Source organism: Alexandromys fortis, unplaced genomic scaffold (assembly GCF_014885135.2).
Source record: "Alexandromys fortis isolate MF-2015 unplaced genomic scaffold, M_Fortis_MF-2015_v1.1 scaffold_32, whole genome shotgun sequence".
NCBI lineage: Eukaryota > Metazoa > Chordata > Mammalia > Rodentia > Cricetidae > Alexandromys > Alexandromys fortis.
The window spans coordinates 14,691,897-14,718,324 of NW_026067938.1; the positions used below are offsets into that span (position 1 = coordinate 14,691,897).

Consider the following 26,428-nt stretch of genomic DNA (forward strand, 5'->3'; position numbering starts at 1 on the left):
ATAATAAACAAATTTAAAACCTTTTGAAAAAATATTGTATCTGTACTGAACACCTATATACTTTTTCTAATCTTATTTCATAAATAACATAGTAGTTGTTTATATAGCTGTTTATATAGCGTTCTCCTAGTGTTAGGCAATATAGTCAGTGTAATGATTTAAAGCATTTGGGAGGAGCTTCACAGGCTTTAGATAAATACTGTGTCCCTCTCCATAAGGTCCAAGAATCTGGAGAAAAACTTTAGGTATCCGGAGGGAATTCCCCAGTATGCTGAGTGCAGACTACATGCACGAGTCTTGCGTGGCTTCTGACGTTGGTCCCACAGACTTGCTGTTTGCAGTCTAGTTAAGCCGTGCCAGGTGGTTAATACACAGCATGGCTGCACTCTTATCTAGTCATTGTCTGGCACTGTTAAAGAGAAAGATACCTACTGAAAGAGAGGAATGGATACACTTTTGCTCCTTTGAACACTCGCCGTGGCACTTCCTGGGCTGCCTGTTCTAGCGGGAGCTGAACACAATGGAGAGAGGAATTCTCTGGGTTAGCAGCCAGCACCTGAAAACATGGGGGTCTCCAGAGGCCTCCTAATCTGGCTGAATTTTATGAACAATGCCCAAAGTGTCAAAGTGTCTGTCACTGGGCAGCATTTGTTTAGAAGAGAAAAATCCATGTGGAGCATTCCAACTGAAGGGCAAGCCTACATCTTTCCAGACTAAACGATCAGAATCACGAAGGTGTGTGGACCTTGTGCCCCTCTGACGTTACCCCCTATGAACAGGCCACACCCCAGGGGGGTCACTTACTCCCACAGATTTCTGCAGAGTCCCTTGACATAGAAGCCTTTTATAATAGCACTAGTGTCTCATTCACTATTGACTTTTAAAAAGTGCATTCCTTATTGTGTGCATGTGTGTGCACCTGTGTGCCATGGTGCACATGTGGAGGCCACAGGACAGCTGTGGGGATTCAGCTTTCTCCTTCTGTCATGTGGGACCTGGGGATTGATCTCAAGTTGCAGGGCTTGGCCAGCAAGCATCTGTACTGGCTAAGCCATTTAATCCATCCACCCACATATTGCCTTTTCAAAAGCGGCTGTGTGTTATTCAAGGACTCCTAGCCTGTTAATGGGCAAAACTGGACTTGTACCAATGCTTCAGATCCACTTGCTGAGCTTGGTTCCAGTTCTCACTGGCATGATGATCATCGTACAATTTATCCTACAATGTTCTGAAAGTATTACACCACAGTTATGGCTCATCCACTGAGAATATACCATCTGGCACTCGGTAGATTGATGGCGGTAATTATAGCAGCAAAGTGACGACTTTAACAGAGAAACTGGAAAAGAGGAGGCGTTGCCAGTCTTTAGAGCTACTTTAATTAGAACGGATGCGTTGCTTACACTGCCTCGGTGGGAAAAAGTTAAAAACAATCCAACTACAGACATCCTAGGATGGTCCAATATTAATAGGAACAAGTCTCCTTCTGTGTCATTTTTAACAGAAAAGAATCTCACTACCCTGCCTTTTAACGTCACAGCCTCTGCCACATTCCTGTGGTCTCAGAAGGTTGAGTTTTGTGTGGGAGCTTCAGAGTGAAGCAAGCTTGTCAGCTGGGACTTGTGGGCAGCTGGTGACCAGACCATAGGTCCCAAGGCCAACGCCCAGCTGCACTGTTGATTCCCACCATGGGATGCCTAATCCTAAACCTTCAGTGACTTTCTTTTTGTGCTTCTGCCCCATTCTTTGTTATTCAACTGATCAAATGCGGGGGCCCACAGAAGTGGACCCTCTCCACCTTGACTGAGGGTCAGAGAGTTCAGGCCTAGTCTGGCTCCTTCAAGGTTATTGACAGGAGATTTGACTTAATAACAAAGATATCTTGGCTAAAATTGTGGCCACTTGGTGTTTTGGGTATTAATATGGTAATCATTTTGTTCGTTCCTTGTATCATGATAAAAAGACTTTTGTTTTCTTCCCCTTTTTTGGATTGGCACATGTAAAAATCATAAGAAATAAAGAGGGACAGACTCAGGATTCACTGAGTTGCCCTCCCGGTAATATCCTATGTCTCTGTATCTCTTTTGTGTCTCTGTTTCTCTCGTCTAACATTTTTAATCCACACATGCCTATCCTGGAACATACAAACCTTTCGAGACTGAACCCAGACAGATGTTGCCCCAAGGTTTGGTTGCAACAAAGATATCGGTGAAGATACTCAGAAAAAAATTCACTACTCCAGAGGGAAGCAATGGACATAAAACGTGCAAAACATTTATGCTTTCTTGATCCAACCTTTCCTGTGCTATTAAAAAACTTATTTTCATGTCACCCGGAATTTAAGTACCTACATTTCCCCTGCCCCTGGAAGATGAACAGTTGTTGGGTATAATGATGTTGAAGCCCAGAATCTCTTAGGAATATAGTCTATCATAATGTAAAAATGGGAAGGAACACCATTGATATGGGATGTCCTTCTTTATATGTGTTGCTTAGCAGAGTAAAGCCAGGTTGGAAATCCAAACAGAGATATATAGCAAGATTAAGTGAAATCAAGGAGATGGCATGTAGCTACTAGGGAAGCAAGATGTGCGGTAACAAGCCATGAGCCTCATGGTAAAATATAAGCTAATAGAAATGGGTTAATTTATAGTTAGAGCTAGTCAGTAAGAAGCCTGAGCCATTGGTCAAACAATTGTAACTGATATTAAGCCTCTGAGGGTTATATAGGTGGGCAGAGTGGGACCAGGTGAGATGAGAAAACTCTCCTTCTACACACCATAAAATGTAAGGAATATCGTCATGTGCATAGAGAGGCTCAAGCCATGTTTCCATCAGGTGGTTCACTGATCCACACACCAAAAGTGAGTGGCTCTCTAGGCATCCACACACTCTTGTGTCTATTCTTGTAGTGGTTTGGATGAGAATGGGCCCCACAGGTTCATATGTTTGAGTACTTGGTACCCCATTGATGCAACTGTTTGGGAAGGAATTGGAGGTGTGGTCTTGTTGAAGAAGGTGTACCATTCCCAGGCCAGTCCCAGTTAGCTCTCTCGGACTCATGGTTGTACCTCAAGTTGGGAGTTCTCAGCTCGTGTTGTAGCTCCATTGCCTGTCTGCCTGCTGCCATGCTCCCTTGATGGTCAGGGCATGGTTTAATGGTAAAGCCCAATAAACTCTTTCTTCCAGAAGTTGCCTTGCTCACAGCAAGAGAAAAGTAACCAAGATGGCTCTTGGAAGTTAGAAGGTGTTGGTGCGTACCATTCGCTGTATTAATCTGGAGCCCTTGCTAAGTAAATACGTGCTGAGTTTGATGTTTAGATCAGTGAAAAGTTAAAGCTGTCACAATATTTAATAAGGGAAACAGCTGAGATGGATCTGTTTCAGTACTGAGGTATTATTTATTTTAATGGCATTCATAGAAAACTTTCAATTTATGCTACATAATTTTATTCTTTCTAAGCAGTTGATAAATACCCCTTTTCAACTGGGGACGAATTATGTCAAGAAAGTTATAGAGTAGTGACGCTATCTATGTCCTTACCTGCTTTGAATAGAGCAACCTTTTAGATTCTATAAGAATTACCCAAGAGCTTCCACCCTGTGAGTGTCAAGAGCTGCAGGATGCTCAAGTATCATAGAAAATGACATACTTATCTACCATGCATGCACATCTTCCTGCAAGCGATGCACCATCCCATGTATCTAATACAAGGCAAATGTTCTGCAAATAGTTATCAAATTTTATTGTATAGAGAATAACAGTAAGAAAAAAAATAGACATTTATAGAGCGTTTTCTCCCAAATAGTTCTGGTCCCTGACTGGTCGAATCTGTGGATGCAGAACCATGGATAGAAGGGCTGCTCTTTAAAGCCTCCACAGCCTGCCTTGTCCACCGGCTGTGACTTCTCACCCTGGGACTTGTCTCAAGTAGGGTATCTCACTCTGTAATTTGCTACGTCTTATCTGCTTTGGGTTTACCATTGATCATATCTGAACCAAAAGACTCACAGGTACCGGAGGAGTAGGCTTTGGATAAGTGAACTGGGTGGTACCTATACTGACTGTCTATATTGTCTGACTGTATTGGTTCTGTTTTCTGATGAAGAGATGAAGATGCTGGGGGAGGGGCTGGCCACACGGGCAACCCTGACACGTGATAGCCTTCTGCTCTTCAGCTGGGCTCCCTGGCCTGATCCCATGCTCTGGGTTCTCTCTTGGGCAGTGACATTGAGTCCTCTGTAGCTGGGTCTTCCAGTTTGCTCCATTGTCTGAAGCAGCCCACACCTGCTTTGGACCTCCGCAAACCTCAGTGGTGTTGTGCGGGTGTGCCTGTTTACGTCGTACAGAGAGGTTTTCAGTTCTGAGTAAGTGCCACGATTGTGAGAGCCGCACAAAAGTAGGAAATATGCCAGCTGAAAGGCTGCTCTCGTTTGCAGGCAGCTTGCATTGTATTTTACAAGAGCGTGTTTGACATTTTAAGCCTTCCTGTGACAGCAGAGTGTACTTCTCCTAGCAGCGGGAGTTATTAAGTCGGTGCCCAGAATAAACCAGACTGTTTGGGAAAGTTTAAATTTTTTTTTTCAGTTTCCATGTTACGGTTTATGACTGGGTTGGTTTCTTCGGAGATAAGCCCAGGTTTAGTGGTACACTGTTTATAGTTTCAGATTTAAAGCCACAGGCATCATTTTTAACCTTCGAGGGAAGTCATTATAATCTACTTTTCGGGCAAATGAAACAGGGCAAGAGAGCTCTGGTTCTAAATTTAAACCTTTAAAATAAGACAAAGCACTCAACCCAGCACCCCTGAGTCAGAAGAGAAAGCTTTCTCACAAATGGACAGAAAACATTACGTAGAATCTAAAATACATTGTTTCGTCTCAGGTTAATTCATTTATTCTCAGGAAAGCGGAACACACGCCATTGACTATACGGCATGTTCACAGTACCAACTAGGTGAGATGCAGAAGCATATTTTCAAAATTAGGGAGACATATCATTTTGGAAAATTCATCAAAAATAACAGAAACAACCTGGAATGGCTTGGTTCTCTCAAATTTGCATGGAAAGCTCCAAGCTCTATATAGACCATCAAGATCTTTGTTTTACTCAGATTTTTAAAGACAGGATTTCTCTGTGCAGTCCTGGCTGTGCTTGAACTCACCGTGTAGATCAACTTGGTCTCGAACTCACAGAGATCCACCTGCCACTGCCTCCCAATTGCTAGGATTAACAACATGCACTACCATCACCTGGCTCAGATCTTTGTTTGATGGTCTCCTCAACTTGTAGGAACTGGATGTAACACAGCTTTTTCAGGGGAAAACCAAGTCATAGGCAGCTAAATGCAAAACCAAAGCGGATGCCAGGAGTGAGGTTAGTGTATGCCTGAGAATCCCTCAGCATAGAAAATACGTATCTAGTTTCTAAGGACTGAACATTGGATTCATGAGTACTCTTTTCACACAGCCATGGCCATGTTTAGATGAACAGAAAGCCACAGTTACTCATGCACATCTCTGACTAAGGTAGCTACTACATCTCATGTATTCCGTAACTAATGTTTTAGTGACTATTATTGACCTATAATAGAAATCATACCAAGAAACAACACATAGAATGCCCTCTATCTAAAAGAAATGTTCAATTAATCTTCAATGTCCAACTTGAATGGATAAATCCTAAGACACAAAGCAGTAGGAATTCAAAAGGCAAACTTTGAATTACAAATTTTGGTTACAAGCTTGGAAGAAGAAAAAAAAAACAGTCAAGAAATGGCTCAGCACTGAAGAACATGTATTGCTCTTTCAGAGGACCTTGGTTCGATTCTCAGCACTCACAACTGCCTGTAACTCCAGTTCCAGGGGACCCAATACCCTTTCTCCTGCCTCTGAGGGCCCTGCACTTACACGATGCATATACAGACAAGTAGGCACACACGCTACACATGAAAAGTTTGTAACCTCACAGGTAATTGTCAAGATGCTTCTTGCCTATAGCAGAATCCATAGCAGAGTGTAAAGTCCATTTTCTTCAGGTGTGCCTTCACAAGGACCCTCTCCATTCCCGAACTCATTCTCACTCTGACACAGTATGCTACACATAGACGGGTTGGTTCATCCGCCCTGCGCCAGATAAAATGCCTCGCCATGATGAATAGAAAGGCTTCTGCGTGCACACATTGCTAATACATTTCCAAAAGCCTGCACTGTAACAAGCGGGATAGGCAGGATAGACAGACTATCAAGAATAAGATTGTAAATTACTTTGGCTGAGAAAGAAAAGGACAAACCTTTAGAAGTAGAAAACTCAACATTTTACTCACGTATTTCTATGTGTTTTGCATTCGTATGGGTGTGTGTATGTAGCTTCTCACTGGACTGGTGCAGGATACAACTCTTTCCCCATGTTCTGTAGGAGCCACAATATTCCTTCCTAGCCAAGTAAGAGCTCACCCACATTCCTGCTAATTTGGCACAAAGCCTTCAAGTTTTCTGCTTAGGAAAGCATGCAGAGAAGCCAATCCAGGCCTGCAGTAGCGTGATGGAGGGGCACTGTGATAGACAGCTTTGCAGGAGCTTGCATTTTATCTGGGTTCAGGCTTATCAGTAAATAGATTCTATAGGCTCTCACCCAAGTGTTTAACCAATGTGAAACTGCCTGGCAAGGAGGGACTACTTTGCTTGAGAGCCTGTGTGCATGCTCCTTACCTACTCAAAGCTCAAGTAAAATGGACACTACTAAGGTGCTTAGGAGACACCCGCTGAGCACAGGACAGGGCCACTATTCATGCCCTGACACAGAACTTTGGTCTTAGTACTGGCCATACTGTCCCTGATACCCCTTGAATTTCACAAAACACCTACCGAGACATACCCAGAGGTGTGTTTCCATGGTGACTGTAAATCCAGGCAAGCTGACCATTGAGATTAACCACACACGCTGTCTTAACAAGACTATCACCTACACCATAGACAGCAGTCGCTCGAGGGTGTAGCTGTGTAACTTAGCACTCGGCACCAGTTTTAGTACAAACTAGTTGCAATATCTGCTTCTTGGGTCAGTGAACAAATATATAATTCAAGGCTTGAATTCTTTAAATGACATGTGGAAAACCCCACACGCTCTCAATACTCGCTACCACCCTTTCAAATCAACAGCTCAATGACCTGACCAGGAAGAGTCACATTGGGATGACTTTTTATCATTTACATATAGATACACATTTACACAATATAGTACTTAGCAAATAAAAGATCCTTTTGATTTTCTTTCATTACTTTTTATATTTTTATGTCTATGAGTATTTGCACGGATTTGTGTACATAGGAGTATATGTTCATATACATCCAAGTATATACTCATATAAATCATGAGTCTATATGAGTATATACATATGTATACTATGTATGTACCTGGTGCCCACGGAGGCCAGAAGAGGGCACTGGACGTCCTGGAACTGGAGTTACAGAAGATTGTGAGCTGTCCTGTGGCTTCTAGGAATGAGACTTCCGCAGGGGTAGAAACTGCTCTCACTGAGCGGTCTTATCAGCCCCATTTTGACTATCAATCCATAACAGCAGCTTGGTAAACAAGACTATCTCCAAGTACTTTCGACGTGTTTGGCCCTGGCGAGAACAATGTCACCTTACAGCCCCGAAAAAGGGAAGCACAGAGCTCAACTCAGAGTGTTTACGCCCCTGTGAATTAAAGAGAACTGGGGGAAGGAAGAGAAGCTGGAACCAGGGAGGTCACTTACGTGGCTCTACAACAATATCTCCTTCTCTCCTTTGGAATTAATCAACTCATATTAGAGCCAAACAACTCCACACAAGAGACTAGGAAATAAGCGGGTTTCGCAGACAGCAGCATGGTGATGCCTTGGGACGGAAGACCTGAGGGTTACATAGGACAGAGCGCGGTTTGATTTAGCTGTGGTTTCTGACGGTGAGCGGCAGAGTGGCTAACTTATCAGTGCCATCACTACAGCTGAAGAATATGGTCATATGACAATATGGTTTGCCCAGGTAACATTTATTATTCTGCATTTAGATGCTTTCATCAATTAATAGGGGAGATAATGGAATGGTTTTCATCTTTTGAGACGCAAGATTCAATTCAAGAAAATATATGTAACAGACTAACAAATTCAACATGCTCTTCCATTTTTTTCAGCTCTTCCTTCCTTTCCCAATGTTTAGGCAAAGTGAAGATGATTTTCCTCAATGATCAAGACTCTTCCTGGATGTCCAATGCAATTTCTGCATGCAAACAAGCTCACAATTTAGTAACAGAAGAGAGGCGATTTGCAAAAAATCGAATCTGACAAATGCAGGGCTTAAAAGAAGTGATTGGAGTAAATTCAAGCATATTCTTATTTTGCTATCCAAGAAACAAGGCATTTATATCTTTTTCAGCTTTAGAAAGAACACTGTGACTGTAGCAAAGGAAAGGAAGAGGCGGCAAAACACAAGTTCGCGGGTGATTCATCTAATGAAAGGAGCAGCCAGCCAGATACTATTTCTGAATGGCCTCTGATCTTCCTTTGTTTTGTGGGTCACAGAATGGGTATCGCTAGCTGAAGCTTTGGTGGGGAAGATCATTGTAAAAATCATTTTCCTGGAACATGAAAGATAGCTTAGTCTGAAGTATCTGCTCAGGTGAGAAGCTGGGCATCGGGGCTTGTGCCAGCCACACAGCATTGGTCAGGACAAGCAATTGGAGGGCAAGACAAGCAGATCCCTCAAGCTCATCCGCCAGCCAGTGTAGCCGAGTTGACGAGCTTTGGGTTCACAGAGAGATGCTGTCTCAAAAAAAAAAAAAAAAAAAGAAGGTGTAGAAGCATCAAGGGAAGATATCCAATACCGGCCTCTAACTCCTGCACACTCACACTTCCACACTAGGAAGTACCTAGACCAACCACACGTCATAAAAACACACAGTCACACAGTCACAGGTAAAAACTCATTTTCGTCATCCAAACCAAAGAATATTTCATGTTTAGATGTATAGTGACAGGTGTAGTAAGATTTACTTACTTAATGCCCTTTTCCCCCTAGAAATCTCCACCTCTACACCTACAGTATCCATCTGTTTGAAAGGGTCCCAGGCTACCAACCACTTTATTTTTTATTTTCTTTCACAAAATATAATCCAAAATCAATCTTCGCCTACTTTGAATTGAGTACTCTGTCTCTTGGAAACCCTATTTTAGACACATGTTAAACTCAACTCTCATTCTTAACTCCTTCAAAGTGTTCACTCCATCCCTGGTGAGTCTAGAACTCTGTAGACTACATTTCCCACAATCCTTTGATGGGGGCAACAAGAGATTAGGTTCTTCCAGAGAGAATGGTTGGAGAAAGGAAGCGCTTTTTGCTGCTGGTACAGTGTTCCCTCCCTTTGCTCCCGGGGTTGAGAGTGTAGGTCTTCCTCTAATTATTGGGACACGGGAAAATGACACATTGTAAAGTCAGCATCTCTGCTAGGGGCCGCGGAGTCTCAGGATTCCGATTGTGGCAGTGAAGGCGATAGCCCCGGGGCCACTTCAGTCCAGCTGCTTGGCAGGACTCTCATGGAGGTCACAAGCATTCTCCTCTTCATTAAACAGCAACTTGGCATCTAGCTTTTTGGTGCACACTTCATTCCCACGCTACTCCCCTTTCTGCTTTAGAGGACCTGTGACAATTTTCTGATTGTCACAAGAAAGGGAGCATTCGGTGCACCTAGGGCAGGAAGTGCTTTGGGAGAACAAAATAAAAGGGGAAAGGTTGTGTCCATCTGGCACACAGTCGTGTGACAGAGAACACGGTCACACATCAGACCGGGACTATGTAAATGAAGCAATGGAATTGGAGTCAAAATGTAATTTCAAAAGCTGAGACGTTACCAAGGACACCTGTGGAATGACAGTAGGAGAGAGGGGGGAAGACAAAAATAATAAATCCACCCATCTGCAGAAGACGACCAACTATGAGTCCTTCAAATGACCTTGAGAAGATCTACCCATCAGGGGAGAAGGTTTTCCTGCTACTACTCTGCCCTTTCCTTGAGCGACCAGAGCCTTCCCCAGGAGATTTCGAAATGAATCATGCCCTACAGCTCCAGATTCAACCTGGACGCCTGTGTGAGGGACAGACATAGACCTTGCATACATTTTAAACCAGACTCTGCCACTCTTTAAGAAATTAAAGGCAGATTCATCTAAACCTCATTTAGGGTGGGGCAGAGGGTCTGGGGGTAGATAAAGGGCCTTGCATGTGACAACCCCAGTGCTTGACTCCTGGTTTACACTTCCACCTCCCAACACAAAGCGCTGGCGGATGAATTATGATAGATACTGTTTCATTTCAGATTAGCTTTAAAAGTTGCAAATCCCCTTTTTGTCATTTAATAGTGTATGTGACCCAAGTATATTCACTTCTAGTTAACAATGCAGTAAAGCCTCTGTGGTGGTTTAGAGGATGGCCCTCCCAAAGGGAATGGCACTATTAGGAGGTGTGGCTTTGTTGAAGTAGGTGTGATCATTTTGGAGGAAATGCATCACTCTGCGGGTGGGCTTTGAGGTTTCTTTTGCTCAAGCTTCCCTCAGTATGACAGACTACTTCCTGCTGCCTGCAAAGTGTAAGACTCTCAGCTACTTCTCCAGAACCACTTCTGCCCGCAGGCCATGTTCCCTGCCATGATGATAATTGACTGAACCTCTGAACTGAAGCAAGCCATTACAATTAAATGTTTTCTTTTGTAAGAGTTGACCTGGTCATGGTGTCTCTTCACAGCAATAGAAACCCTAAGATGCCCTCTGTACAATCTGTACAACTTCAGGAGGGGTACCACTACATCAATCAATACACCCAGTTCACTTCCTTCCTCTTCTATCCAGTCTCTCTCTCTCTCTCTCTCTCTCTCTCTCTCTCTCTCTCTCTCTCTCTGTGAGTATGCATGCATGTATATGCATGTATATGCACGTGTGTGTGCATGTGCACACACGTGTGCACACAGATGCCTACAGAGACCAGCAGGAGGTGTCCAATTCCTTGGAGCTGGAGTTACAGGCATTTCTGAGTTGTCTGATGTCTGTACTAAGATCTGAACTCTTGGTCAGCTGAAAGAGCAGTAAGTGCTATTACTGTCGAGTCATCTCCAGCGCCTCTATCCACTCTTTATAACTACTCGCTGTGTGCTAACAAACAGTGGACTGTGCATTTTACCACCATTATCCCATCCACTCCCCCACAACCACCTTCGGAGGAATCACTACGCCCACTTCACATATGAGCTGGGTTTCACTTTAGAAGACCCTAGTTAAATTGCAAAATGTTTTCCCTGGGTGGCTGGACGTTTCTTTGCCATAGAAGTTCCCCCCCAGATGAATGACATTTTCCTCCTCTAAGCAGCTCTTATCAAAGGTTCTTAGGCAAAATTCTCCCTCTGGCTACCTAGAGAAGTGAGTTACAAAACCCAAGGGGCACTCAACTGGCCGTTTAGAATTCGCTGTCCTTTCTGTGCTCCCAGGGACGGAATTATGTCAGAGTTGAACTCAGGTCAGCTTGATCCCCTGCAGCCTCTGTCAGCTTCCCCAGTTTTCCCTACGCTTCTGTGCCACTGCTTTTAGAGCAGTATTCGTCTACGAGAGAAAACCGAACGTCCCTGACAGCCCCGTCGCAACAATTCACTCTGCCTGGGACTAACTTCAGTGACATCTTTTGTTGGAATCCTGCTTAAAAGTCCTTGGTGGAAAGTCACCGCGAACTTTTCTCTCAATGGCAGATTGTTGGGTGCGCGTGGGCGGTGGTGGCACGTGCTTTTAATCCCAGCACTCGGGCGGCAGAGCCAGGTGGACGTCTGTGAGTTCAAGGCCAGCCTGGTCTACAGAGCGAGCTCCAGGGCAGGCTCCAAAGCTACTGAGAAGCCCTGTCTCGAAAAAGAAAAACAAACAAACAAACAAAAAGATGCTGTGTGTAGCCAACAAGTCTGCTTGTGGCTTGTTCATGGTAGCGACAAATCCTTCATAGTCAAAGGCATCAAGCTTTGGAGGGCCATTCTTTTAATTAATTAATTAATTTATTAAAGATTTCTGCTTCCTCCCTGCCACCGCCTCCCATTTCCCTCCTCCTCCCCCAATCAAGTCCCCCTCCCTCCTCAGCCCAAAGAGCAATCAGGGTTCCCTGCCGTGTGGGAAGTGGGACTGAAATCTCAAGGTCCAAATCAGGAGCAGAAGGAGAGAGAGCACGAGCAAGGAACTCAGGACCGCGAGGGGTGCACCCACACACTGAGACAATGGGGATGTTCTATTGGGAACTCACCAAGGCCATTTGGCCTGGGTCTGAAAAAGCATGGGATAAAACCGGACTCGCTGAACATAGCAGACAATGAGGACTACTGAGAACTCAAGAACAATGGCAATGGGTTTTTGATCCTACTGCACGTACTGGCTTTGTGGGAGCCTAGGCAGTTTGGATGCTCACCTTACTAGAGGGCCATTCTTAAAGAAGCATAAACGCCCCTACCCTTCAGAACTATGCCCAGTTAGCACTTCTTCTTTACAGTCCTCTCAAATGTCAGTAACAAACAAACAAAACGAAAAACAAAACAAAACAAAAACAGAGGCTTAAGGTTTCCTGAGAACCCAGTGCCACCTGACCTTTACATTTAGAATCAGGTTAAGTTCTTAACTATGCAGACCAAGCCATCCTTTTAGTAAATAAAAAATTACTAAAATGCCTGAGGTTCCTTTGTACCTAAGCTAAACTAAGACACATGTCCAAGGACAAACTCTTTACAAAGAGAGTCATTACCCTAATCAGATCTTTCTAGAAGTAGCATTTCTTTGGAATGGGGAAAGGGGCCTGTTAGAGAGAGAGATAGAGCTCTCTTTACAAATGTGCCCAATGAATGGCTTCCTGGTGGCGACGAGATACTTTTCAACTTGTCCATCTTTTAAATAAGATGCCACAACCAGTCAGTCAGTGGAGGCGCTTGGACAAGAGTAGCAGGCTCATCTCCCCAGTGATCTTCATCCCCAGACACCCTCCCCCAACTGACTCCAAGGCACCAGAGCTGTTAACACTGCCCTAGTGGCCAGGCAGAGATACTGATCTCTGAAAACCCCACAACTTTCCCTTAGCTAAACCTCAACACAAATGATCGCTCCTTTTCCAGGAAGCAGAAAGATAGCTCAATGGGCCGTGTGAATAATCGTGCTTTTAGCTGGGAAATAAAGTGTTAAATGCCAATCCTCACTAGTCTAATTGGCCATAACCTTAATCTCCCAAGGTTGCGCGTCTCTTCTAGTCTTTTCCTGCATGAAATTTACTATGTGCATTGAAAAGATTTCATGCACAGCAACTGAGATACAAGAAAGGCTTGATTCAAAGTTGTTTAAAACCTTGCCTCTTTCTGCATGCTATTTACCTCAAAGAGCCCAAGCTAATGCATCATTCTATTTTGACTTTCTTTCCAATAAATTGTATTTTCCTCCTCAGCTTTGGAAACTTTCAGGTTGCGAGTTAACTCAGTTCCCGCCTCCTGCTGGGCAGAAAATCATTTCTCTAGTCACGGCTTTTAAAGGGAAAGCTACACGTGCACCCAGAAACACGAATTCATCTTCAGCTTCCGAGCATGTCCCCTTGGGCTCTGAGCACAGAATTATCCGCCCAGCCATCGGAAACACATGCTGCAAGGCAAGCTGGTCTGTTTTGGTCACGTCTCAAGTTTGCAAGGTAAACAGGTTCTCCACGGCAACCGGGATGGCCGAGGAAGACCAGGAACTCACCCAGGCGTGCAGATCCCCGGCGCGTGGGCAGTCTGCCACGACCCCAGTCCCTAGGGAAGCAGAGCGGCCACAACTGGGGCACCGGAGACCCGAGTAGCCGTTGAGCTATGCAGAATAATGTCAGCGCCGGGTCGAGGGCGGTCTCTGCCCGGGATTCTAGCGGGAGGCTTGGCCAAGCGCTGGCTCGGAGCTCTTCAGCATCACAGCTGGGACTGTCCAGAACGCAACTTACACACGTCGGCCTAGAAGCGAGAGAATAAAAGGGAGAGGAGTGGTGGGGAGAGGGGGAAAAAAAAGGGACAGGGTAAGCGGGAGCGCGCAGGACGGGAGCGCGGCTCCGTAGAGAAGTTGGAATGCATCCGCGAGGCCGCGCGCCCCAGGCTCGCACGGGAACCTCCTGCCCAGCTGCTGGGCTTGGGAGCCAGAGTGACAGCCCTCACCTCTCCCTTGGCTGGGACCTTGAGCCCGCGGCGCCTGGGAGTCGGCTTGGTGCAGCGCGGACGCGCGGTGAAGCCCCAGGCAGTGTGGCCCTGCTGTCCTGGTCCTCTGCAATCGCCGCGCCCGGACGTTCCAGGGGAGTGAGGTTGGGATCGGGATGACCTTCCTGTCCCTCGCCTCGCTCTTCTCCAGTCTCTCGTGGCGTGTCTGTTCCTAAGCAGGAGAGACGCAGGGCAGGGCGGGCACACCTGGCCGGCCCCAAGCACAGCTCAGTACCTGTGGTGACTGGCACTCACGTGACCCTGAGCGCTTCTCTTCCCTTTTGATTTTGACCGCAACACACACGGGAATATCAGCTAGGTGCCTGGGCACAAGGACTGATTCAGACTCAGAATCGGAGGGATCGAGTCCAGGCTGTCTCCGCACAGGTTCTGGGTCATTAAAAAGGCATGGTTAATCTTTTCAATGTTTTGCCAAAACGAATAGGTCAAAGGCAGCATGGGTGAAAGTGCAGGGTGGAATTTAGAAGCATCATAGGTCATCGTTTCTGCTATAATAGTGTTTATTGCTTTCAGTATCAGCTAATAACCTTCGACCTTCGAGCCCCCTTAGTAAACAATACAGTTACCTGCATGGGTCTATCTATGTACTTAAAAAAAAAAAAATCTTGTTCCCCAAATCGAAGCCCAGCACATTCAGTAATGCCTTTGGATAAGAATCTGATGTTGCTGAGTTGCTGTTCTGCTATGGATATTTGTGAGTACTCAACTATGGTCTCCCCAAAATGTGCATTTATAGTTCCGCTGGGAGGGCTGCTGGAAATCATATAGTTTAATTCCGGAACAGTGTTCCAGCACTCGGTCTACTGTGGTGGCGCAGGGACAACTTCTGTTTAGACTTCTATTGCAATGTCAAGAATAACAAACAACCGTCTCCCCCCTCCCATTGCAAAGGGACGGGAAGAACCACCGGCCTGTTTCCTGTCTTCTTGAACTCGGTTCCAGCAGGAATGACACTCACCTCTGGTTTGCTCGTTTTTCTTCCATTCAAGAAATCTGTGGTGAAGAGAACGCATCTTAGGTACTGTTGTATCCCCCGGCCTCGTCTAACTGTTAATGGAACGCACAATTCAGTAGTATATTGCTCGGTACATGGAAGAGAACTAATAAAAATCCTATCATGTAAGGGAGATAAACGGGATGGGATAAACGGGGAAGTGACCTGGTTTAAATTTCATAAGAAACACGAGGGAAATAATTATAGGTGAAGTGACCAGGGCAGGCAACCTGGCGGCCAGGGCAGGTGCACCGTTTTGATAGTGTTAAAAGCCAGGCATTGGTGGTGCACACCTTTAATCCCAGCACTTAGGGAGGCAGAGGAAGGTGGTTCTCTGTGAGTTCGAGGCCAGCCAGCCTGGTCTACGGAGTGAGTTCCAGGAAAGGCCAGAGATACACAAGAGAAATCCTATCTTAAAAATAAAAAAAAAAACCCAGAAAATAAAAGTTTGGAGAGATGATAGTAGCAGAAGCTCTTATCCTTGTGTAGGGAATAGGCTTCTACAAGGGGGCAGAAAGGTCAGGACTAATGTAGAATGAATGTAGACAATATTTTTTACATAGAATGCAATGCATTTATGGGTGTGCAGAGACCCGCTGAAGAGAATCAGTGCAAGGTTTGTAGCGCATTGACACGGCACTGGTATGTAATCCGCTAATGTGTTGGGCCACCCTCACAGCTATGTTGGGAACCTTGTGGATTCTAGGTGGCCATTCCTGCCATGCTATGTGATTTGAGTACCAGTCCCTGGTCTGGAAGCAAGGAGAAAAGTGCCTCGTTGTAGCTGAGGCTAGGATACGAGGCATTTACTTCCTGGCCATGAGCAATCGGGATGCTAACTATGGAAATGGAATGAATGTTTGTATACTAGGGAAACATAGGTGCGCTTAAACACAAGCAGCTTATGTGCTTTTGTATATGAGAATTCCACAGCTCAGCCAAAAGAGAAGAGAGACAAAACAGGGCTCTCTAAACACTGACAGTTGTTGGTGCTGGGTGGGGACTTGGGGGGCTGTATCATTACCTCATTGTTTGCTATACTTGACACTTTTCATGAAAAAAAATCTGATGAGTCCTTGCTCTTGGGTAGTGATAACCAGTCACATGAGATTGCCTGGTTTTGATTATTAGGATGGAGAATTGATATGTAAAAATGGAAACAAGGTGCTCACGAGATAGCTTGGATGGTAATGGAACTTGCTACCAAGTACTGTCCAGCTGAGGTCAACGCCCAGGACCCACGTGGTGTAAGGAGGGGACTAATTTCCAAAAGTTATCCCAGACCTCTCACGTGCTGAGGCACATGCATGCCCACTTACACAAACACACACGCACACACACACAGAATAATAAATGAAAGTTAGAAAAATGAGAAAAGGAGACAATATGAATATTCCGATGATAGTATACATGCCATATTACTGGTAGGTCGAATTTCAATAGAAACAATGGACATTCTCTTACGATGAGTAATGTTTCGTGTTGGCATAGTGTCTGCAGAAACCAGATCTCTGCAGAATACTCTTCCCTGTTTTGTTTTGTTTTCTGGAATTACCGTTTATTTCATTTTATACTAAACTGTTGGCTTCGTTCCTTTGTTGGAACCTTTTATGACTACACTATGTGTTATTACTCATATGTATTGGGATGTAATGGTGGTGATGATGTTATTTAATTGCTTTCATCCTCTATATAATTCTTCAGGTCTGGTCCATCACTTTGAGGCAGGACCAATGGCCCTCCCCTCTATATCTAGGTTGAACAAGTATCCCTCCAAAGAGAATGGGCTTCAAAAAGCCAGTTCAAGCACTAGGGATAAATCCTGGTCCCACTAATCAACCAATCGTATTCACAGCCACAAAGGGGAATCCCACATCAGAGGCCAGTAGAGGCCATTGGAACTAGAGTTAAATAGGGTACCATTTTGAACTGTCATGTCCATACTGGGATCTAAGCCTGGAACTCTGATAGAGCAATATAATCTTCTAATGTCTAAATTATCTCTCTAGATATCTCAGGTCTTTATTTTTTCTAGTAAAATAAAAAGTTTCTTATAAAGTTTTTTCCTGAACTGTAACCAGAATGTAACAGCTAATGTTTTAACAACATAAAACCAAATTATTCCTTGGTCCTTTTGCCTGACATTTATTACCATCTTTCCATGCCTTACTATGTACATGAATCCTATACAGTGGAATGCTGTACTCCGCAAGTTCCGGGCCCTGCCTAGCTATGCCTCTGGGTCCAAGGAAACTCACCAGTTATTTCCAGCTAAAATGGTCTCACCGTCTACGCTTCTCATCTCTGAAGCACCATCCATGTTCCTGTAAGAAATTCATGCGAGGGTTTTTTCCAGAGCTGTTGGGCATTGCTTGATTTATTTCTCCCTGCTTACTATGGCCTTAAGTATTTAAAGTTCAATGCATACATCTGAATTGGGTTCACACAGACGGCTCTGAGCCTCCTGATATTGTACAGGATGCTATGATGTCATGATCTCACTCAGGTTCAAGGGCTTACTCTGCTCAAGACTCTGCTCTTGGTCAGCACTGGGTCTTTTCGCTACAGTTAGTGGCATTTATTTCTATGCCTGGTCTTTATTTATATTATGGAGTCTTTTATAAGTAACATTCATTTATTTTTTTAACATTCATTTATTTATTCTTCAAAATGTTCATGCATGTATGCAATGTATTTTGATGATGGAGACTTCAATCAACAAAATGCCTGTTTTCATCCCTTCAACGTCATCCCATGGCTTTGAGTGATTCTAGTTAGCTTACATAAGACAATGTTGAAGCATAGAGGCGAGAGAGGGTGTTTAATAATAAACGGGGGAGAAGTTGGTGTGAGATCATAGGGAGAAATAGTGAGGCAGTTTCTTTTCTGTAGAGAGAAAAAAAACGCTCACCTGAGAGAGATGGATAAGGACTTAGAACCTCACAGTTTTAAGGCATTCCCTACACAAACCAGTCAGACTGGTCTGGAGAACAAAGAGCCCACAGCTGTTTATAATGGAAATCCGTACAATTTAGACTTGGGAGTGCCACCTGAGCTGCCCCAGGCATTGGGGGACATGCCCTATGACTCAGTACTGTACCCTCCACTTCTCCAGCCTCTTGGTACCAGTTCTGGAGCTGCTGTCTTTGTCCAAAGGACCAGATACCCCCACACCTATGAAGTCTGGGGGCTTCCTGGTGGTCTATAGTGCATGCACATCCCAGCATCTATCCGGTAGGATTTTATGAGTCAAGGAGAGAATAAACCTGTTTTCTCTCTCTCTTCTTACACTGTATGAAAACTGACCTGCCGAATCTTGATATTTCCCAATCAGCTGTCTCCATCTCCTTCTGCTTTTCTGTCCCTGTGATCTTTCCTAGGACCTCCTCACCCACCTCTCTCACTGGAGGAAAGACTTTGTGAAGATGCCTCAAGAATGTCAGAAATCTCCAGCTCCACATGACTGGTGTCTTGCTTGGCATCTCTATCAGGGTGACTCATTTTGGAAACGGGCCCTGTGCCCTCTGGGGACCTCACTTGACTTCTAGCTGCTTTATCCTACGAATCCCTGTTCTCCAGGCACTTGAAGTGTCCCTAGACTCTTGTTTCTTGCCCCTTATACTCTTATTGGCAGCTACAGTCTATCCATTTTATCTCTGTCATACTTTTTAATCTACATTTTCCTTTGTTGTTTCTACTCCGATTGTATGTATCCCATCACTTTCCAGCTTTATCCACTCTCCAAATTTATACAGTGTGTGCGTGCATGTATGTATATGTGTGTCCATGTGTGTATTGTGTGGGCATGCGTTTGTGTGTGTGTGTGTGTGTGTGTGTGTGTGCTTGCAGAGGACAGTATCAAGTGTGTGTCCTCTATCATTCTCCACTAGTCCCTAGTGTTTGTTCTCGCTGTGGACAAGGTTGGTTGTTTTGCCTTGCCCAAACTAGGTCAACCTGTCGCTAGTCTTTGTGTTATTTTCCCACTCTGTTTCAGTCTCTGGGAACTCTGGGGGACTTTCTACACACCTTCTGTTTTTCAGCATAATATTCCTCCTCTGTTGTCATTTGTGGGCAGAAAACTTTGGGAGCCCATTTATTTATCTATTTACGAACAGTGATCGGCATACATTTTAGTAGATGTTTTCAGGTTCTTCCCAAGAGCTATTATGTAACTCTCCCAAGAAGAGTTCTCAGATATAGAATCTCCTTCCATCCATCCACCCTTGCTGTGTATGAGTGCTGTGGAACAATCCCTTTGTATACTGTGGAGATTTGTCACTGTGATTGGTTTAATAAAGAAGCTGACTGACCAATAGCTGAACAGAATAATGTTAGGTGAGAGTCAAACCAAGGATGATGCAAAGAAAAGGACGGTGTCTAAAATTGAGAGAGACTCAGAAGAAGCAAGATGAGCATGCCCGACTGAGAAAAGGTACCAAGCTACACAGCAGAGTGTAGATAAGAAATATGGGTTAATTTAAATGTAAGAGTTAGCTAGTAACAAGCCTGAGCTATTGGCAGAGCATTTATAATTAATATTAAGCCTCAGTGTGTTTATTTGAGAGCTGCTAGCAGGACAGAAACTTTCATCTATGTGCATGTGTGTTTGTGTGTGTGTGTGTGTGTGAGACAGAGAGAGAGAGAGAGAGAGAGAGAGAGAGAGAGAGAGAGAGAGAGAGATATCATTGGAATAGTGACCTTGTCTGACACAATAGAAAGAGAGACTATGGAAAAATAAATACCTCGGATAGAGAATCCATAAACAATGAAACATTTACACAGGAAAAATGCAAAGTCACGGTTCTGAAGACAATTGAATGATTTAGAAATCTAACATACTGTTCGTGAACAGTCTTTTTGTGTACTATTTGGAACTATTAAATATTAATGTGTATGTGCAGAGGAATAAATGGAAAAAGATGCCAAAATCTTGCTAGCTGTTTCCTTTCTAGCAGCAGTTTTTTTTTTTTCAATTTTATGTTCATCTATGTATGTTTAAGGGGAAGGAGTGCACACTGGTTGAGAGTAAAACACACCTTCATTTATCATCATTGTTCTTCCTCGCAGGAGCTTGTGTTGCTGCAGCGCTATTCCTAGAGATCGAATATGTTCAAAGCACTGGCCATACATTGCCTTCTTATTTCTTTACTATTATTTTAAATTCTCAAGTGCAGCAATACAAGAGAGTATAATTGTTTTAAGTACAGTAATCGATCACAATTACCAAAGCATTCTTACTGCAGAGAGTTATTCACAGCTATGTGTAAGATATTAGGTGGCCACATGAGGCCCATGTTAGACTGTGACTATTAGGTGTGTTTATTAAATGTGCTTTGAATGTGTAAGACATCCCCCACTCCTGTTTCCGGATTCTAGACTCACTGTGACCAACCAGGTCCCTTACTTCACACCACACTTTCCCTGCCTGTTGACATGTTTTGCTTTCTACAGTTCCTGGAGCCAAAATAAGCCCTGTTTCTCTTAAATTGCTTTTTAAAAGTATAATTAAACTTTTTGAGATAATATCATCACATTTCCCCTTTCCCTTTCCTCCCTCCAAACCTTCCTGTTCAAATTCATGGCATCTTTTTTTTTAATTGTTGATATATATTTCTAAATGTATAAATACAACTGGCTCAGTATATATATACATATATATGTATATATATATATAAAATGTTAATTGTATGTATATGTTTTCCAGGCTGACCATTTGGTATCTTGAGTTGTTCTTTAGTTGTCTGTAGTTCTTTGTCTAGGGTTGAAGCCTCATGAGCTTTCTGGCTTCCATATTTATCACATCTGCTGGTGCCATGCTTCTTCAGATCATTTTTAGGCATCCATGCTGATGAGACTTCATGGCTGTAGCCTCTCTGCTATTTCTGGTAGACATGATCTTACAGCAAACTCCCCATTCCTCTGGCTCTTAACAACCTCTCTGCCGCCTCCTTCTAAATGACCTCGAGTCTTAGGGGCAGGAGTTGTTCTGCAGATGTATCAGCTGGGGCTGTGCTCCAGCACTCTGCATTTTGATTGGTTTGTGGTTTTCTGAAATGGGCTTTGCTGCCTCCGATGTTGCTTTCTTTCAGGATAGTTTACCACCACAACAGGATAGTCACACGCTGGGGAAGGTCAAATATTGACTCTGGGCCCAAGTATCTTGATTACAGTGAACTGTTGGGAATGGGGAAATTGAGTCTATACGAAAGTCAGTTTGGGGGGAAATGAAGTTGAGAAGCAGGATCACTCTGTGTGCTCATGGTCCTAGAGGAATGTAGAGTCCCTAGAGACCTGATGATCTGGGAGGAAATACAAAGCAGATCTCAAGATAGTTGGTTTATATGAATAAAATTGAATGAATTGAAATTACGATCATTTTATGTGTTTTTGTTTAATTGTCTCTGTTGTGGTTCATGTGGATGTGTATTTGAAATAGAACCTCTCACTCTGGTTGGGCCTCTTCAATTTGGCTAGGTTGGCTGGCCAATAGCCTTCAGGAATCTACCTGTCTCTGCGTCCTAAAAGCAGAATGCACAGATGTGGACCACAGCTTCTGGCTTTTATCTGGGTATTGGGGATCCAAACTCACGTCACTCTTTTGTGGCAAACACTATTTACTGAGCCATCTCCCTAACCCCATATTTGGGAAATAAACTTTGGAACATTTTAGAATAAATTACTATTTAAGAGTAAGTCCTGGGATTGGAGTGATGGCTCAGCAGTTAAAAGTACCTGTTGCTCTTCCAGAGTACTAGGGGGTTCCATTCCCAGCAGCCACGTGGTGGCTCACAACCACTTATAACTGCAGTTCCAGAGACTCTGATGCCGCTTTCTGGTCTCTGCAGTTACTGCACAAACACGGTACATAGACACACATGCAGGCAAAACACTCATAATATAAAACAAAAATAAATCTAAAAAAATTTCTTCAAATAGAGTAAGTCCTAATGTATGTTACCAAAAGTTGGCTTAGTGGAGAATACTTTCAGAAAACTGAGTTTAAAAAGAAACATATAGATGTATATTTTATATATACATATTACTCATATATGCGTATATATATGAAAGCAATTTATAGTAGTTGTTGCTTACCTTATGATGATAAGCAAGACAGAAGTGATAACACAGGCCTGTTCCCCAGTGTTCTATGGAATAGCATCCTGTGACCCTACCTCACTGTAGCTCAGTTAGCTGAGTACTTGTCTGGCAAACTCTAGCACTACATAAAACTGGGGCCTGGTGGCACGTGGCTTTAATCCCCCAGCACTCTGGAGGTGAAGGCGGAAGGGTCAGAAGTTCAAGGTCACCCCCAACTACTTAGGGACTTCAAGGTCGGTCTGAGGTATGAGACAAGGGGTAGGGAAAGGTAACAGAACAGGGGAAAATTTCTTCCGCCAGACAAGATTACAGATGCAGTAGACAGAGGTTGAAGTCAATGTCACAGGGCAGAAAGGCTTTTTTTTTTTTTTTTTAACACTTAAGGTGGGAACTCGTAGGTCATTTTCCCAGATGAGATCCGAAGTGTTCAGAGTGGTGTGACCATACGCTCATAGATCATTTTCAACTGCAGCTTTCCATGACAAAAGCTTTTCTCCATTTGTGATTCTGGGTGTGCTGCATACAGGGAAGCACAATATAGCATGCGCAGCCTTCCTTCACAAGCTCGACTCTGCCTGTCGTAAATCAAATCAGTGTACCCTAAAGTGAGCAACTTAAGCAAAATGGCACGTAAAGTCTCCTGCATCCAAACTGAATACACATTAAAAGAAAAAAAATCTTTATGTAACTGTACTTGAGAAATGGAAATGTCCGAGCACCCGGGAAGGCATCCACGTTGAAACAAATGAACTTCTTTGCCCCGCATTTCAATTATACCTGAGGTTCTCTTCTAAAGTAAATATATAAACTCAACAGAAGTGTGTTAAGGTTTTGCCTCCTAACAGCTCGGAATGGTTTGCAGGATATTAGTGACATTAGTCATTTTCAACCTTAGGTAAATAAGATTTTACATGAACAATTATTTGGACGTATCCCATGCGTTGACGCAGGATCCAGGTACATATTAGAGAAAACTAATATGGGGTGGCCAAGGACTTGAAAAGATATTTTAGGTTCTTATTGTGAGAGAGAAAACACATCAAGGGACAGAAAGCATGATTTGCTTCTTGAGAGATTAATTTTTAATGCTGTTGGCCAATTATTCGAAGATGAGAGCAAAGTGCAGTTTTCCTGGTTGGGAGGAGGTCTTCCTGACTTTCTCCCGGTTGGGAGGAGGTCTTCCTGACTTTCTTCCAGTTTGGGGGGGGTCTTCCTGACTTTCTTCTAGTTGTGGGGGGGGTCTTCTTGACTTTCTCCCAGCTGGGGGGGTCTTCCTGACCTTCTCCCGGTTGGAGGTGCCTTCCTGACTTTTTCCCAGTTGGGGGGGGTCTTCCTGACTCTCTCCCGGTTGGCGGGGGGGGGGGGCCTCCTGACATTTTCCTGGTTGGGGGGGGCTTCCTGACTTTTTCCCGGTTGGGGGGTCTTTCTGACTTTTTCCTGGTTGGGGGGGGTCTTCCTGACTTTTTCCCGGTTGGGGGAGTCTTCCTGACTTTCTCCCGGTTGGGGGGGGGGAATCTTCCTGACTTTTTCCCGGTTGGGGGGGATCTTCCTGACTTTTTCCCGGTTGGGGGGGTGTCTTCCTGACTTTCTCCTGGTTGGGGGGGGTCTTCCTGTCTTTAAAAGGAAGGGACATAAAAGAGCAGATGACAGGAATAAAGCAATTATGTGTGCATAGCTAATGTAGGAATTAGAAGGAGTTTGGAAATCAGGTGCACAGAAGAGAAACAAAACCGTGTAACAACAACGAAATCAGCCACAACGGTGCCTCCGAAAAACAAGCTTGCTCTCCTGGCCGTGAAATGTTTGCTACTTTTAAAAATCAACTCTGGGGTTTTTTGTTATATTCAGCTTTTCTGTAAACTGGTTAAATCATCCTACCAGATATTGATTTCTAAAATTATTATAATGCTTGACCCTTTTTTTTCCATGTTCTGGATGGTGAGAAAAGTACAATTGTGCATTTACCCATGAGATACTCAAGAGAGCCCGAGGCAGCCTTTAAATCACTGATGTTATTATCTCTTTCAAGTGTTTGTCCTCACTAATGGGGAAGCTGAGATTATAGGAAATTAGGTATTTGCCCAAAATCAAGGAATGATTGATTGTCCTATGACGGGAATTTATTTGTGCTTAACTCTAACACAGGTTTTGTTTGTTTGTTTTTAAGTGTTTAAAAGTTTATTTTATGTGTTTGGGTGTTCTGTTTGCTTGTATGTCTTTGCACCATGTGTGTGCCTGATATTCAAGAAAGTACAAGCTACCATAGAGTTGTTGGGAACTGAACCAGGTCCTCTGGAAGAACAGCCAATGCCTGGAATTGCTGAGCCATCTGCCCAGCACCTGAATGCTGTATTCTTCAGGGTAATAGAGTCACCTTCGACATAAGAAACATAAAGGATTCCAGGAAAATGTCAAAACTTCTTGTGATCATTAGTTCACTTGCCAGGAGATGGAATAATTCCCCTCAGAAGGCTCACGGAAGACATTACCACTGGGGGTTCAGGAGGCACTTGCTCGCTCAGAACAGACAGACACTGGCACTGTTCTCTTGGGGCTTCAGCCACCTCCATACACTTCTGAGTTTTCCCTGTTGGGCATATTTATCTCTCCGCTTAGACAGTATTAGTTGAAGCTACGCATCTTGGCTGGTAGTTTGGAACATAGCTTATATTGCACTGTGTGATTTCCCTCCTTTCTCAAGAATCCTGGTCCTGTCGAATTTTAAACTGCTTCGGTATACCTACAGCATCACCTGCATTGCAGAGTCTGGTTGCTACATGGGTCGTGGTGATTGGGATATATGCAACAATACCTAAAAGCTAAGTTGCTAACTATTAAACAAGATCTCAGAAGGAATGAGTATTTATAGGTAATTTTCTCCCCATGACAGAAATGACACTGATGACCAATCTGGTTCCTTTACCTCTTCTGCCCCCGGGGAGACTTCAGGCCCACCCAGTGTCCTTCGCAGTGAGCTGGCACTGTGCCCATGTGACTTGTCTCTGGCCAGTAGAATGTGAGCTGCATGGCATAGGCTTCTCCCTTTCCCCCCTTCCTTTCCTTCTCCTTCCCCATCTCCATCCCCTGAAAACAAAGAGAATGAGCCACAAAGAAAGACTTCATGGGCCCACAAAGTTTCCCTGTGGAAGACTCTTGACTGAACACTGGGAATCTTACAATGAAGTAGCGGTTACAATCTGGACGTTGTCTGTGGTGACACCCACCATCCCACGTGTTTGCCACATGTGAGTTTCAGGCTTGCATTCAGCATTTCACGCATCCACTCTCTACTGCACACTCTCCCTTAGTTCCTATTGTTCTCTTGTCCCCAGACTCCCTACTTCCACATCCTTACCCCCCAAGACCCAGGGATATGACAGAGCACATATGAACCTTATATGAAGCCTCATTCTTATTAGAGACTAAAAGATCCTGTTTCCCTCTGAACTCGCTCAGAGCTCAATTCTCTTTTTACGGCCATAGCTGAGTCTCCACCACCAGTGCATCCCTGACACTTATCGGCACGCAATAGCAATCATCCAATGAAGGAATAGAGTGCATTTATTTCTCCTACAGGTTAGAGAAATCCTATGTGCGAGGGGTCGTGTTACGGTCATCTTTATACTTCCTAGTGATGGCTACGGAAGAACTTGGCTTATGGGAGGTATTCTAAAACATCTGAAACAGCTAAATTGTTGCTTGTGATGAGGGAGACGTATGATGGACTTACTTTTTTATTTAGGATAGGTGTTTATCAGAGCCCTGTAAGCTTTTAAGAACTGTGGGAAATGCGTCATTGAATTTGACCTACATTCCTTCTGCTGAATTTTTACACCTTCTGGGATTCTCAGTTACCACACCCTTTACCCCTCAGTCCCCCACCCCTGGCCTCAGGGCTCTGGAGCAGGAAGAGGTTCCGTTGGCCTAAGCTATTTCTGTCGAATTGGTGTATTTACAGAAGGGATGGTAATGATTCAGCTGCTATAAATCAAGGCCCCTGCATTATTTCAGGGAAGATGAGTTTTGGAGTGTTTTCCCTCATGGTTCTTAAATTAGTCACA

The 26,428-nt window shown here is 44.0% G+C and overlaps 1 protein-coding gene and 1 long non-coding RNA gene across 5 annotated transcripts in view; one reads left to right on the forward strand and one right to left on the reverse strand.

Annotated features, from left to right (window-relative positions):
• Window positions 1-15,680, reverse strand: part of Trmt9b (tRNA methyltransferase 9B (putative)) — a 42,951-nt gene extending 27,271 nt beyond the window's left edge. For both annotated transcript variants that reach the window (XR_007592722.1, XM_050147375.1), the window contains exons 1-2: window positions 14,216-15,680; window positions 13,776-14,017 (exon numbers count right to left, since the gene is read on the reverse strand). The gene's annotated coding sequence lies outside the window, so the exon portion shown is untranslated. The remainder of the gene's footprint in view (window positions 1-13,775; window positions 14,018-14,215) is intronic.
• LOC126504828 (uncharacterized) overlaps window positions 1-26,428 on the forward strand; it is a 172,865-nt gene that overhangs the window by 54,536 nt on the left and 91,901 nt on the right. The window lies entirely within an intron of this gene.